Genomic DNA, 15,261 nt, shown 5'->3' on the forward strand with positions numbered 1-15,261 from the left:
ACACAGTATAATGCTCCCATAACTGCCCCCACAGTATAATGCTCCCATAACTGCCCCCATACAGTATAATGCCCCATAACTGCCCCCATACAGTATAATGCCCCATAACTGCCCCATACCATATAATGCTCCCCATATCAGCCCCCACAGTATAATGCCCCACATAGCTGCCCCATACAGTATAGTGCCCCCCATATCAGCTCCCCATACAGTATAATGCCAACATATCAGCCCCCCCATACAGTATAATCCCCCCATACAGTATAATGTCCCCATATCAGCTCGCCATACAGTATAATGCCCCCCATATCAGCGCCCCATACAGTATAATGCCCCCATATCAGTTCCCTATACAGTATAATGCCCTCCATATCAGCTCCCCATACAGTATAATGCTCCCCATATCAGCTCCCCATACACTATAATGCCCTCCATATCAGCGCCCCATACAGTATAATGCCCCCATATCAGCTCCCCATACAGTATAATGCCCTCCATATCAGCTCGCCATACAGTATAATGCCCCCATATCAGCGTCTCATACAGTATAATGCCCCCCATATCAGCGCCCCATACAGTATAATGCCCCCATATCAGCTCCCCATACAGTATAATGCCCTCCATATCAGCTCCCCATACAGTATAATGCTCCCCATATCAGCTCCCCATACACTATAATGCCCTCCATATCAGCTCCCCATACAGTATAATGCCCCCCATATCAGCCCCCATACAGTATATTTCACCCATATCAGCCCCCCTTGCAGTATAATGCCCCCCATCTTATCAGCCCCCATGCAGTATAATGCCCCCTGCCATATCAGCCCCCCATACAGTATAATGCCACCATATGTGCATAATAGAAAAATAACATAATTACTTACCTATCCCCGTTCCCTCGCCGGGTGGATGCTCCTCCGGTGTGTGCTATGAGTGACTCGGCACAGACAGGCGCGATGATGTCGCTACATCGTGCCTGCCTGCGTCATGCCAGTCAGGGCACAGTGAATGCTGGAGCGAGGAGATATCAGCTCCTTACTCCAGCATTGAATGGAACTGGGACCTCGGTGAGTGACTCGCGACACCCCGGAGGTCTTCACACGACTCCCCAGGGGGACGCAACCCACAGTTTGTAATGTATTGTGTTGTATTGTGCAATTTGCGGTGGAGAGCGGAGTGGGGCTGTAATTTAATGCCCCCCCCCCCTCTCCACTGCAAACACAGACAGCACAATACATTACAAGACAACACAATACGTTACAACAACACAATACATTACAATACAGACTCTGCACTGGCTGGTAGACGTGTCACGTGACACCGAAAAAGGCCATACTTGCAAATGGACACAGCCAGGCCAGAAATGCTGATGAAAGGGCGAGCAGGTGCTTTAAATAATAATAGCCACTCCCACTAGTCTTGAGGGGAGTGGTGTGTGGTGCATGGGATGTGTAGTAAGAAATAATAAATGAATAGTGTGTGTGCAAGTGTAATACTATAAGTGAAATATAGGGGGCAGTAATAAATGAAGTGCCTCAATAGAAATAAATGGATAATGGGGTGCAAGTGAGTGAAACATGGAGGGATAGTGTGTATGTCATGAGGCACAACGTGTATAGCCAGGTAGAAGCCTATTTGTGACGCCTTGATAATTCATAGAGCGGGCTACCCTGCTTGCTATACCAAACAACAACACACCATGCTCTCCCAGCATCAAAGACCCGGCTGTGTCCAAGAGAAGCGAATATACATAATGAAAAATACCTGGGGTATTGGTAATCATTTTGGCCAAAAGGACGCAAGCTCGCAATCCACGACAAGGATCCCCAGACTTGCGAGTCCCTAAATCCTAAACTGGAACAGAACGTTCCTGATGCACAAACAGAACCGATAAAAACACAGGGACATATACAGAAACACCGAAAAAGGCCATACTTGCAAATGGACACAGCCAGGCCAGAAATGCTGATGAAAGGGCGAGCAGGTGCTTTAAATAATAATAGCCACTCCCACTAGTCTTGAGGGGAGTGGTGTGTGGTGCATGGGATGTGTAGTAAGAAATAATAAATGAATAGTGTGTGTGCAAGTGTAATACTATAAGTGAAATATAGGGGGCAGTAATAAATGAAGTGCCTCAATAGAAATAAATGGATAATGGGGTGCAAGTGAGTGAAACATGGAGGGATAGTGTGTATGTCATGAGGCACAACGTGTATAGCCAGGTAGAAGCCTATTTGTGACGCCTTGATAATTCATAGAGCGGGCTACCCTGCTTGCTATGCCAAACAACAACACACCATGCTCTCCCAGCATCAAAGACCCGGCTGTGTCCAAGAGAAGCGAATATACATAATGAAAAATACCTGGGGTATTGGTAATCATTTTGGCCAAAAGGACGCAAGCTCGCAATCCACGACAAGGATCCCCAGACTTGCGAGTCCCTAAATCCTAAACTGGAACAGAACGTTCCTGATGCACAAACAGAACCGATAAAAACACAGGGACATATACAGAAACACCGAAAAAGGCCATACTTGCAAATGGACACAGCCAGGCCAGAAATGCTGATGAAAGGGCGAGCAGGTGCTTTAAATAATAATAGCCACTCCCACTAGTCTTGAGGGGAGTGGTGTGTGGTGCATGGGATGTGTAGTAAGAAATAATAAATGAATAGTGTGTGTGCAAGTGTAATACTATAAGTGAAATAAAGGGGGCAGTAATAAATGAAGTGCCTCAATAGAAATAAATGGATAATGGGGTGCAAGTGAGTGAAACATGGAGGGATAGTGTGTATGTCATGAGGCACAACGTGTATAGCCAGGTAGAAGCCTATTTGTGACGCCTTGATAATTCATAGAGCGGGCTACCCTGCTTGCTATGCCAAACAACAACACACCATGCTCTCCCAGCATCAAAGACCCGGCTGTGTCCAAGAGAAGCGAATATACATAATGAAAATTGGTAATCATTTTGGCCAAAAGGACGCAAGCTCGCAATCCACGACAAGGATCCCCAGACTTGCGAGTCCCTAAATCCTAAACTGGAACAGTCTGGGGATCCTTGCAGGGTAGCCCGCTCTATGAATTATCAAGGCGTCACAAATAGGCTTCTACCTGGCTATACACGTTGTGCCTCATGACATACACACTATCCCTCCATGTTTCACTCACTTGCACCCCATTATCCATTTATTTCTATTGAGGCACTTCATTTATTACTGCCCCCTATATTTCACTTATAGTATTACACTTGCACACACACTATTCATTTATTATTTCTTACTACACATCCCATGCACCACACACCACTCCCCTCAAGACTAGTGGGAGTGGCTATTATTATTTAAAGCACCTGCTCGCCCTTTCATCAGCATTTCTGGCCTGGCTGTGTCCATTTGCAAGTATGGCCTTTTTCGGTGTTTCTGTATATGTCCCTGTGTTTTTATCGGTTCTGTTTGTGCATCAGGAACGTTCTGTTCCAGTTTAGGATTTAGGGACTCGCAAGTCTGGGGATCCTTGTCGTGGATTGCGAGCTTGCGTCCTTTTGGCCAAAATGATTACCAATACCCCAGGTATTTTTCATTATGTATATTCGCTTCTCTTGGACACAGCCGGGTCTTTGATGCTGGGAGAGCATGGTGTGTTGTTGTTTGGCATAGCAAGCAGGGTAGCCCGCTCTATGAATTATCAAGGCGTCACAAATAGGCTTCTACCTGGCTATACACGTTGTGCCTCATGACATACACACTATCCCTCCATGTTTCACTCACTTGCACCCCATTATCCATTTATTTCTATTGAGGCACTTCATTTATTACTGCCCCCTATATTTCACTTATAGTATTACACTTGCACACACACTATTCATTTATTATTTCTTACTACACATCCCATGCACCACACACCACTCCCCTCAAGACTAGTGGGAGTGGCTATTATTATTTAAAGCACCTGCTCGCCCTTTCATCAGCATTTCTGGCCTGGCTGTGTCCATTTGCAAGTATGGCCTTTTTCGGTGTTTCTGTATATGTCCCTGTGTTTTTATCGGTTCTGTTTGTGCATCAGGAACGTTCTGTTCCAGTTTAGGATTTAGGGACTCGCAAGTCTGGGGATCCTTGTCGTGGATTGCGAGCTTGCGTCCTTTTGGCCAAAATGATTACCAATACCCCAGGTATTTTTCATTATGTATATTCGCTTCTCTTGGACACAGCCGGGTCTTTGATGCTGGGAGAGCATGGTGTGTTGTTGTTTGGCATAGCAAGCAGGGTAGCCCGCTCTATGAATTATCAAGGCGTCACAATTAGGCTTCTACCTGGCTATACACGTTGTGCCTCATGACATACACACTATCCCTCCATGTTTCACTCACTTGCACCCCATTATCCATTTATTTCTATTGAGGCACTTCATTTATTACTGCCCCCTATATTTCACTTATAGTATTACACTTGCACACACACTATTCATTTATTATTTCTTACTACACATCCCATGCACCACACACCACTCCCCTCAAGACTAGTGGGAGTGGCTATTATTATTTAAAGCACCTGCTCGCCCTTTCATCAGCATTTCTGGCCTGGCTGTGTCCATTTGCAAGTATGGCCTTTTTCGGTGTTTCTGTATATGTCCCTGTGTTTTTATCGGTTCTGTTTGTGCATCAGGAACGTTCTGTTCCAGTTTAGGATTTAGGGACTCGCAAGTCTGGGGATCCTTGTCGTGGATTGCGAGCTTGCGTCCTTTTGGCCAAAATGATTACCAATACCCCAGGTATTTTTCATTATGTATATTCGCTTCTCTTGGACACAGCCGGGTCTTTGATGCTGGGAGAGCATGGTGTGTTGTTGTTTGGCATAGCAAGCAGGGTAGCCCGCTCTATGAATTATCAAGGCGTCACAAATAGGCTTCTACCTGGCTATACACGTTGTGCCTCATGACATACACACTATCCCTCCATGTTTCACTCACTTGCACCCCATTATCCATTTATTTCTATTGAGGCACTTCATTTATTACTGCCCCCTATATTTCACTTATAGTATTACACTTACACACACACTATTCATTTATTATTTCTTACTACACATCCCATGCACCACACACCACTCCCCTCAAGACTAGTGGGAGTGGCTATTATTATTTAAAGCACCTGCTCGCCCTTTCATCAGCATTTCTGGCCTGGCTGTGTCCATTTGCAAGTATGGCCTTTTTCGGTGTTTCTGTATATGTCCCTGTGTTTTTATCGGTTCTGTTTGTGCATCAGGAACGTTCTGTTCCAGTTTAGGATTTAGGGACTCGCAAGTCTGGGGATCCTTGTCGTGGATTGCGAGCTTGCGTCCTTTTGGCCAAAATGATTACCAATACCCCAGGTATTTTTCATTATGTATATTCGCTTCTCTTGGACACAGCCGGGTCTTTGATGCTGGGAGAGCATGGTGTGTTGTTGTTTGGCATAGCAAGCAGGGTAGCCCGCTCTATGAATTATCAAGGCGTCACAAATAGGCTTCTACCTGGCTATACACGTTGTGCCTCATGACATACACACTATCCCTCCATGTTTCACTCACTTGCACCCCATTATCCATTTATTTCTATTGAGGCACTTCATTTATTACTGCCCCCTATATTTCACTTATAGTATTACACTTGCACACACACTATTCATTTATTATTTCTTACTACACATCCCATGCACCACACACCACTCCCCTCAAGACTAGTGGGAGTGGCTATTATTATTTAAAGCACCTGCTCGCCCTTTCATCAGCATTTCTGGCCTGGCTGTGTCCATTTGCAAGTATGGCCTTTTTCGGTGTTTCTGTATATGTCCCTGTGTTTTTATCGGTTCTGTTTGTGCATCAGGAACGTTCTGTTCCAGTTTAGGATTTAGGGACTCGCAAGTCTGGGGATCCTTGTCGTGGATTGCGAGCTTGCGTCCTTTTGGCCAAAATGATTACCAATACCCCAGGTATTTTTCATTATGTATATTCGCTTCTCTTGGACACAGCCGGGTCTTTGATGCTGGGAGAGCATGGTGTGTTGTTGTTTGGCATAGCAAGCAGGGTAGCCCGCTCTATGAATTATCAAGGCGTCACAAATAGGCTTCTACCTGGCTATACACGTTGTGCCTCATGACATACACACTATCCCTCCATGTTTCACTCACTTGCACCCCATTATCCATTTATTTCTATTGAGGCACTTCATTTATTACTGCCCCCTATATTTCACTTATAGTATTACACTTGCACACACACTATTCATTTATTATTTCTTACTACACATCCCATGCACCACACACCACTCCCCTCAAGACTAGTGGGAGTGGCTATTATTATTTAAAGCACCTGCTCGCCCTTTCATCAGCATTTCTGGCCTGGCTGTGTCCATTTGCAAGTATGGCCTTTTTCGGTGTTTCTGTATATGTCCCTGTGTTTTTATCGGTTCTGTTTGTGCATCAGGAACGTTCTGTTCCAGTTTAGGATTTAGGGACTCGCAAGTCTGGGGATCCTTGTCGTGGATTGCGAGCTTGCGTCCTTTTGGCCAAAATGATTACCAATACCCCAGGTATTTTTCATTATGTATATTCGCTTCTCTTGGACACAGCCGGGTCTTTGATGCTGGGAGAGCATGGTGTGTTGTTGTTTGGCATAGCAAGCAGGGTAGCCCGCTCTATGAATTATCAAGGCGTCACAAATAGGCTTCTACCTGGCTATACACGTTGTGCCTCATGACATACACACTATCCCTCCATGTTTCACTCACTTGCACCCCATTATCCATTTATTTCTATTGAGGCACTTCATTTATTTCACTTATAGTATTACACTTGCACACACACTATTCATTTATTATTTCTTACTACACATCCCATGCACCACACACCACTCCCCTCAAGACTAGTGGGAGTGGCTATTATTATTTAAAGCACCTGCTCGCCCTTTCATCAGCATTTCTGGCCTGGCTGTGTCCATTTGCAAGTATGGCCTTTTTCGGTGTTTCTGTATATGTCCCTGTGTTTTTATCGGTTCTGTTTGTGCATCAGGAACGTTCTGTTCCAGTTTAGGATTTAGGGACTCGCAAGTCTGGGGATCCTTGTCGTGGATTGCGAGCTTGCGTCCTTTTGGCCAAAATGATTACCAATACCCCAGGTATTTTTCATTATGTATATTCGCTTCTCTTGGACACAGCCGGGTCTTTGATGCTGGGAGAGCATGGTGTGTTGTTGTTTGGCATAGCAAGCAGGGTAGCCCGCTCTATGAATTATCAAGGCGTCACAAATAGGCTTCTACCTGGCTATACACGTTGTGCCTCATGACATACACACTATCCCTCCATGTTTCACTCACTTGCACCCCATTATCCATTTATTTCTATTGAGGCACTTCATTTATTACTGCCCCCTATATTTCACTTATAGTATTACACTTGCACACACACTATTCATTTATTATTTCTTACTACACATCCCATGCACCACACACCACTCCCCTCAAGACTAGTGGGAGTGGCTATTATTATTTAAAGCACCTGCTCGCCCTTTCATCAGCATTTCTGGCCTGGCTGTGTCCATTTGCAAGTATGGCCTTTTTCGGTGTTTCTGTATATGTCCCTGTGTTTTTATCGGTTCTGTTTGTGCATCAGGAACGTTCTGTTCCAGTTTAGGATTTAGGGACTCGCAAGTCTGGGGATCCTTGTCGTGGATTGCGAGCTTGCGTCCTTTTGGCCAAAATGATTACCAATACCCCAGGTATTTTTCATTATGTATATTCGCTTCTCTTGGACACAGCCGGGTCTTTGATGCTGGGAGAGCATGGTGTGTTGTTGTTTGGCATAGCAAGCAGGGTAGCCCGCTCTATGAATTATCAAGGCGTCACAAATAGGCTTCTACCTGGCTATACACGTTGTGCCTCATGACATACACACTATCCCTCCATGTTTCACTCACTTGCACCCCATTATCCATTTATTTCTATTGAGGCACTTCATTTATTACTGCCCCCTATATTTCACTTATAGTATTACACTTGCACACACACTATTCATTTATTATTTCTTACTACACATCCCATGCACCACACACCACTCCCCTCAAGACTAGTGGGAGTGGCTATTATTATTTAAAGCACCTGCTCGCCCTTTCATCAGCATTTCTGGCCTGGCTGTGTCCATTTGCAAGTATGGCCTTTTTCGGTGTTTCTGTATATGTCCCTGTGTTTTTATCGGTTCTGTTTGTGCATCAGGAACGTTCTGTTCCAGTTTAGGATTTAGGGACTCGCAAGTCTGGGGATCCTTGTCGTGGATTGCGAGCTTGCGTCCTTTTGGCCAAAATGATTACCAATACCCCAGGTATTTTTCATTATGTATATTCGCTTCTCTTGGACACAGCCGGGTCTTTGATGCTGGGAGAGCATGGTGTGTTGTTGTTTGGCATAGCAAGCAGGGTAGCCCGCTCTATGAATTATCAAGGCGTCACAAATAGGCTTCTACCTGGCTATACACGTTGTGCCTCATGACATACACACTATCCCTCCATGTTTCACTCACTTGCACCCCATTATCCATTTATTTCTATTGAGGCACTTCATTTATTACTGCCCCCTATATTTCACTTATAGTATTACACTTGCACACACACTATTCATTTATTATTTCTTACTACACATCCCATGCACCACACACCACTCCCCTCAAGACTAGTGGGAGTGGCTATTATTATTTAAAGCACCTGCTCGCCCTTTCATCAGCATTTCTGGCCTGGCTGTGTCCATTTGCAAGTATGGCCTTTTTCGGTGTTTCTGTATATGTCCCTGTGTTTTTATCGGTTCTCTACGTGTCACGTGACGTCACGGTCACATGGTACACTAAGTGTATCATGTGACCGTAACCAGGAAGTGCTGGCTTCACGGCACAGAAAATGTATTTAACCACCCGTGGGCCCCCCAGGCTAAGGGGCCCAGTCGCAACTGCGACCGCTGCGACCCCTATTGCTACGCCACTGCCTGTGGTAGTTCAGACAGTAGCAATGGTTAGGCTCGGATGGGACCTCGGCAGCAGATGTGATCGGTGGCACAACACGACTCCAACTCTCTAAGGCACAGGAACTGGAATACTAGGAACTGGAAAACACTAAGGAACCATTTGCAAGGACTAACATGGGTAAACGCAACAACGCTAAGGCAATGAAGGAAGGTGCAGGGCCCTTCTTATAGTCCAGGGTAAGTAAGGGCTAATTACTGATTTTCTTCATGTGCGCCCACTGGCCCTTCAAGGCCGGGCACGAGTGGGTGTTGGCCGTAGACGATGAAGAATGGTGTAGCAGCAGTGGACTCGCTTGTGTGATTGTTATAAGAGAACTCGGCCCAAGGAAGAAGCTGCACCCTGTCATCATGCTGCCTGGATATGAAGTGTCGTAGATAGTTCTCCATGATCTGATTTTCTCAACTTGACAATTGGACTGGGGGAGGTAGGCTGAGGAAAAGTCCAACTTTACATTGAGGAGTTTAGAGAGGGCTCTCCAGAACTTTGAGGTGAACTGAACCGCCCGATCAAACACGATATGCAGAGGTAAGCCATGCAGGTGGAAGATGTGTTGGATGGTTGGCCAGTCGAGAAGCAGAAGGTCGGCAAGCCAGCGGAACAAAATGAGCCATTTTCGAGAATCGGTCCACCACCACCCAGACCGTACAGCATCCAGCAGAGGGAGGCAGATCCGTGACAAAGTCCATTGCTATATGCTGGCAGGGAGCATTGGGCACCGGCAGCGGCTGAAGTAGGCCAGCAGGCTTGGAGTGAGCAACCCCTGTTAGGCAAGCACACCGTGCAGGACGAGACAAAGTCCATGATGTCCTTGGGCAGCGTGGGCCACCAAAAATGACGGGCAATCAGATCTTGGGTTTTACGGGCACCCGTGTGACCTGCCAGTTTGGAGCTGTGTTCCCAGCGAAGAATTTTTCTGTCTGCCAGGCGTACAAAAGTCCTCCCCGGAGGGATGTCTCTAATTTGCAGAGGGTTGACAGAGACAATGCAGGACAGATCGATGATGTTTTGCGGAGACTCCATGGAATCCTCAGTCTCGAACGACCTGGACAAGGCATCGACCCTCACATTTTTGTCGGCAGGGCGGTAGTGGAGCTCAAACTGGAACCGGGTAAAGAACAGAGACCACCTGGCTTGCCGGGGATTCAGCCGTTGGGCCTACTGGAGATAGTTGAGGTTATTGTGGTCGGTAAATATCAGAATAGGGTGAGCTGCGTCCCCCCAGTAGATGTCTCCACTCCTCCAGAGCCAACTTAATGGCCTGTAACTCCTGATCCCCAATCGAGTAGTTGCGCTCTGCGGAAGAGAAAAGTTTAGAATAATAGCCACATACCACTGCCTTGCCTTTGGGACCTCTCTGGAACAGAAGTGCGCCTGCAGCAACCGAGGCTATTAAACGCAGATTCTGCCTCTGGAGACCACACCTTGCCGTTCATGACCTTTTTGGTGAGGGTAGAGATGGGCGCTGTCAGAGAAGAGAAGTTTGGGATGAACTGCCGGTAGAAGTTGGCGAATCCCAAAAAGCGCTGTATGGATCTTAAGCCATGAGGGTGTGGCCATTCCAGGATGGACTTTACCTTCTCAGGATCCATCTTGAGGCCTTGATCTAAAATGATGTAGCCCAGGAAGGGTAGAGAATTTCTCTCAAACACGCACTTCTCCAGATTGGCATATAAGCGATTCTCCCTTAATCGCAGCAGAACTTGACGGACATGTATCTGATGAGTCATTGGGTCTGGAGAAAAGATCAAGATGTCATCGAGGTAGATCACAACACAGACATAAAGGTGATCTCGGAAGATGTAATAGACTAACTCTCGGAAGACCGCAGGAGCGTTACACAGGTTGAAGGGCAGTACCAGGTATTCACAATGCCCGTCTCGGGTGTTGAATGCCGTCTTCCATTCGTCACCCTTGTGGATCCGGATTAAGTTGTAAGCCCCCCGTAGGTCTAGCTTGGAAAAAAATCTTGGCTCCTCGTATGCGGTCAAACACTTCAGAGATTAGTGGCAACGGATATCTGTTCTTAACCGTCATCTGATTGAGACCCCAGTAGTCGATGCAAGGTCGAAGAGATCCGTCTTTCTTTTTGACAAAGAAGAACACGGCCCCGGCCGGGGAGGAGGACTTTTGTATAAACCCCCTCTCCAAATTCTCCTGGATATAAGCGGACATAGACTAGGTCTTTGGCAAGGAGAGAGGGTATACCCGTCCACGAGGAGGGGACGCATCAGAAACCAGTTCAATGGGACAGTCATATGCCCGGTGTGGGGGCAGCGGCTCAGCCTCCTTCTTCCTGAAGACATCCGCAAACTGAGTAGTGAGGGGGGTAATCCTACCAACCGACCAAGGAAGAGGAGGTTGGGCCGGATGGATGTATCCCAGACAGCGGTTGAGACACATAAACCCCACTGGAGAACCTCACCGGAATTCCAGTCCAGGACTGGGGATGTAGTCGAAGCCAAGGCAGACCCAGCAGCACAGCGCTGACGGCCCTGGGCAGGATGAGGAAAGAAATTAGCTCTGAGTGAAGAGCTTTAACTTGGAACCTCAGCGGTTCGGTCTTGAGATCGCTCCCGGAGGCTCATGTCAACCCGGGTGGCAAGCAAGATGAGGTCATTCTGGATAGATGGCAGATCACGAGCGGCTAGTTCGTCCTTGATCTCGAACGACAGTCCCTGCCAGGGCCTCAATGTTCCAGGACAGCTCCCCTGCCAGGGTACGGAACTGAATGGCGTACTCGCCCACAGAGATGTCTCCCTGGCGAAGGTTCAGCAGGGAGGCAGATGCCGATGAGACTCGTCCAGTCTCCTCAAACACAGTGCAAAATGTCCGTAGTCACGGGTCTCCGGTCCCTGTCGTTCCCAGATAGGGTTCGCCCATGCTAGGACCTTGCCAGTGTGCAGAGAAACGATGAAGGCGATCATGGCACCATCAGAAGGGAACGCTCTGGCATATAAAGATAAGTGGATCTGGCACTGGTTAAGAAATCCCCTGTAGGTACTCGCGTCTCCGTTGTAACGAGGCGGTAGTGGTAGCGAGATTCTGGGATAAGCATTGGTGATGACAGGAGGTGTAGCAGGAGGGTCAGCCGGGGTAACCAGAACAGGAGCTGAGGAGACTGCAGCTTGCGCATCCAGCAGCTGTGCAATGGCGTTCACTGCCAGGAGGAGTTGGTCCTGTCGTGACCAAAGGTCTCGCAGATCTGCTTGCATGGCTTGAGATGTCGACATGGTCTTGGGTTGACCAGCGGGGTCCTTGGCCTGAGCGTACTGTCACGGTGGGTGTGTGGACCCACTGGGCCATACCACCGTAGTGGAATAGCAGCTGGCCAACAGGATATCAAGTCAATGTCTATAGTTTGAATAAGGGTACCTGTGGTAATTCAGACAGTAGTGATGGTTAGGCTCGGGTGGGACCTTGGCAGCAGGCAGACACCAGGCGCGGTGTAACACAGCAGGTGTAGAATATGGCACAACACGACTCCAACTCTCTATGGCAGAGGAACAAGGTATAACGGGATACAGGATACAGGTAGCAGGTACGGGAACACTGGGAACTGGAAAACACTAAGGGACCATTTGCAAAGACTAACACGGGTAAACACAACAACGCTCAGGCAATGAAGGAAGGGGCAGAGCCCTTCTTATAGTCCGGAGTGATCATGGGCTAATTTGACATAGGGGACACAGCAGAGTGAAGTGGAAGTGAGTGATGGCATCTCCGAAGGGGGAGATGCAGACCGGCGCTCACTGATCCATGGCTGCGGCCGTCGGGGGGGGGGGGGGGAGGTGAGTAATCCCGACGGTCCGCGGCCATGGGTGTCACACTGTGCTTTATCCAGGCTGGCCTCCTGAGATGACGTTTCTTCCCATGTGACTACTGCAGCCAATCACAGGCTGCAACAGCCACATGGAATGAAGGGTCATCCCAGGAGGTTGAGCTGCAGGATGAAACTTAGTGCAGTTTGCCGTAGCGGACATTTCGGCTGAGAAATTGCACCACAATTTGTGTGGTTTTTCGGCTGGAATTCCCTGTGGTGCCCAGGGCGGATACGCTGTATGCTTTTACAATTTATATGCTGTGGAGAAAAAAAAAAAAAACACAAACCATCTTTGCATGGGTTTTTGAATGTGCAGCAGAAGTCTTCCAAAATTGCCCATGTGTCATGAAATACTTAAAAAAAAAAACATCCCACATTTAAGGAAAGCCAATATAGTAAAAAAAAATAATCACAATCAGTACTTTTTGCTGATTTGTACTAGATTACAAATATGCTGCCATCACTGGGGGTGGGGGAGTGCCCATCTTTATTACTACAGGGCAATGTAATACATGGCTGTGGCAAGTTTGCCAGAGTGGGAGCTTATTTAGTGACGTTCTGCTCCGAATAGCAGATGTGGGCCTTGCATTTGGGAACTACCATCTATGAAATGTTAGATTACCTGTTCATATGCCCTATAAGGATTGTCTTGTGACATCACCTTTAACTAGGTTAGGAAGGATTTTTAGTGTTATTGAACCCTACAGTGACAATCCACGCTGCTCCACTCACCTTTGTTGAAGATTGCTCGTCTTGCACATGTTGGTTCACATTTGCCCAATGCTTTCCTGAGTGACCGTCCTTTAGCATTCTTAAAACCCCTCTTTGCTTGTAGTCCTTTTTTTTCTCCAGTTAATCAGCCCTCAAAAGAAGTTTCATGGACTAGTAAAGAATTAATATATTGTCTACCTTAATGTAAGGTAAAAACCTGATCCAGTGAGTGTTTCCATCACAGAAAGTGGAAAAATCTCTGTAGACCTTACCCACAGTTTGAATGATTTTCCCAATGGAAAAATGTTCATGTCATGGGACAATGCTGATGTGACATTTCCCACATGTATTCTTGTGTGATTGTAGGGGGATCAGTGTTTACTAGTGACATTCATTGTTCCAATCATTATCAGCTAAAGGCCAGGTTCACAGAACAGTAGTGCAGTTCTTATCCAAAACCAGGAGTGGATCCTACAGAGGAAATTTATAAGGCTATGTTCACATCATGTTTTTTTTTTTGCCTACTTTTGAGGTATATGCCAGGAAAAGCTCCCAATGTAGGCTGTGACCGATGCCTAAGGGCTCTTGCACATGACCAAGTGCCACTCAGGCTGTTTTACAGCCTCAGGGTGTCACCCGATAATTTTCATGGACTCATTCACTTCAGTGGGCGAATCGGGTCCGTTCTCTGCTCCATGGAAAGATAGAACACGTCCTACCTTTCCATGGATCACGGACGGGGCTCGGCTAGTACACAGTGGTATGCAAGAGCCTTAAAGGAACAGTGTCACGAAAAAAATTTTTTGAACATCAGTTTGATTTTAGTCTTTTATTAAAAACGTTTAGATTTATTTGTGTGTTTGTGTTTTACTTTTTTTTATTTTTACACTTTTTCTTCCCTATGGGGGCTGCCATTTTTTACTCCATTTCTGTATGTGTCGATTAACGACGCATACAGACATGGAGTACGGCAGCCCCAGTCCCATAGTGAATGCGAACGGGGCCCGTTCCATCCACTATGGTGTACGCCGTCTGTGTGGGAACGGCGCATGCGCCGCTCCCACACAGTCCAAGTTGAACTGCGCGCCGTCCGGCGCCATTTTCCTGTGGACCGGAAGTCGCGGCCGGACAGTAAGATTACTACTTCCGGTCGCGACTTCCGGACTTGTGCACATGGAGCAGCGGCAGCAGACAGAGCGGACGGACCGGAGGGAGCGGCGGCGACTGGAGCAGGTAAGTGATTTCTATGTATGTTCGTGTTTCAGTGTGTTTACTACTGTATGTAAACCTACTACACTGTGTGTTAGCTCAAAAAATGGCGACACACAGTGTAGGAGGTTTGACCGTTCAATCCCCTCGCTTCTCCCGGCACTAGCCAGGATAAAGGAGGGGGGGATTCTGAGAGCTCACTAGAGCGAGTGAGTTTTTCCCAATTTTGCAGCATAAAGCAATGTGGTTGCTTTACCACATGCAATGCTGCAATTTTGGGAATTGCTCCATCTAGTGACCAGCACTGGGAAATATTATAAATTAGAATCTCATTTATAATATTTCCTGACTCGTGAAAAAAATAAAAAAAATGAGAACAATGTTTAATCACCCACACACTAATTGTTTAACTAAAAAAAAATACATTTTTTGCTAACAACACATTCCCTTTAAGTGTGGCATCTGTCACCCATAGACTAT

At 46.8% G+C, this 15,261-nt stretch overlaps 1 protein-coding gene across 1 annotated transcript in view; it reads right to left on the reverse strand.

Moving 5' to 3' along the window:
* LOC142748913 (securin-like) overlaps window positions 1–15,261 on the reverse strand; it is an 87,331-nt gene that overhangs the window by 60,429 nt on the left and 11,641 nt on the right. The gene's annotated exons all lie outside the window — the stretch shown is intronic.

This window comes from Rhinoderma darwinii, chromosome 3 (genome assembly GCF_050947455.1).
Source record: "Rhinoderma darwinii isolate aRhiDar2 chromosome 3, aRhiDar2.hap1, whole genome shotgun sequence".
Lineage (NCBI taxonomy): Eukaryota > Metazoa > Chordata > Amphibia > Anura > Rhinodermatidae > Rhinoderma > Rhinoderma darwinii.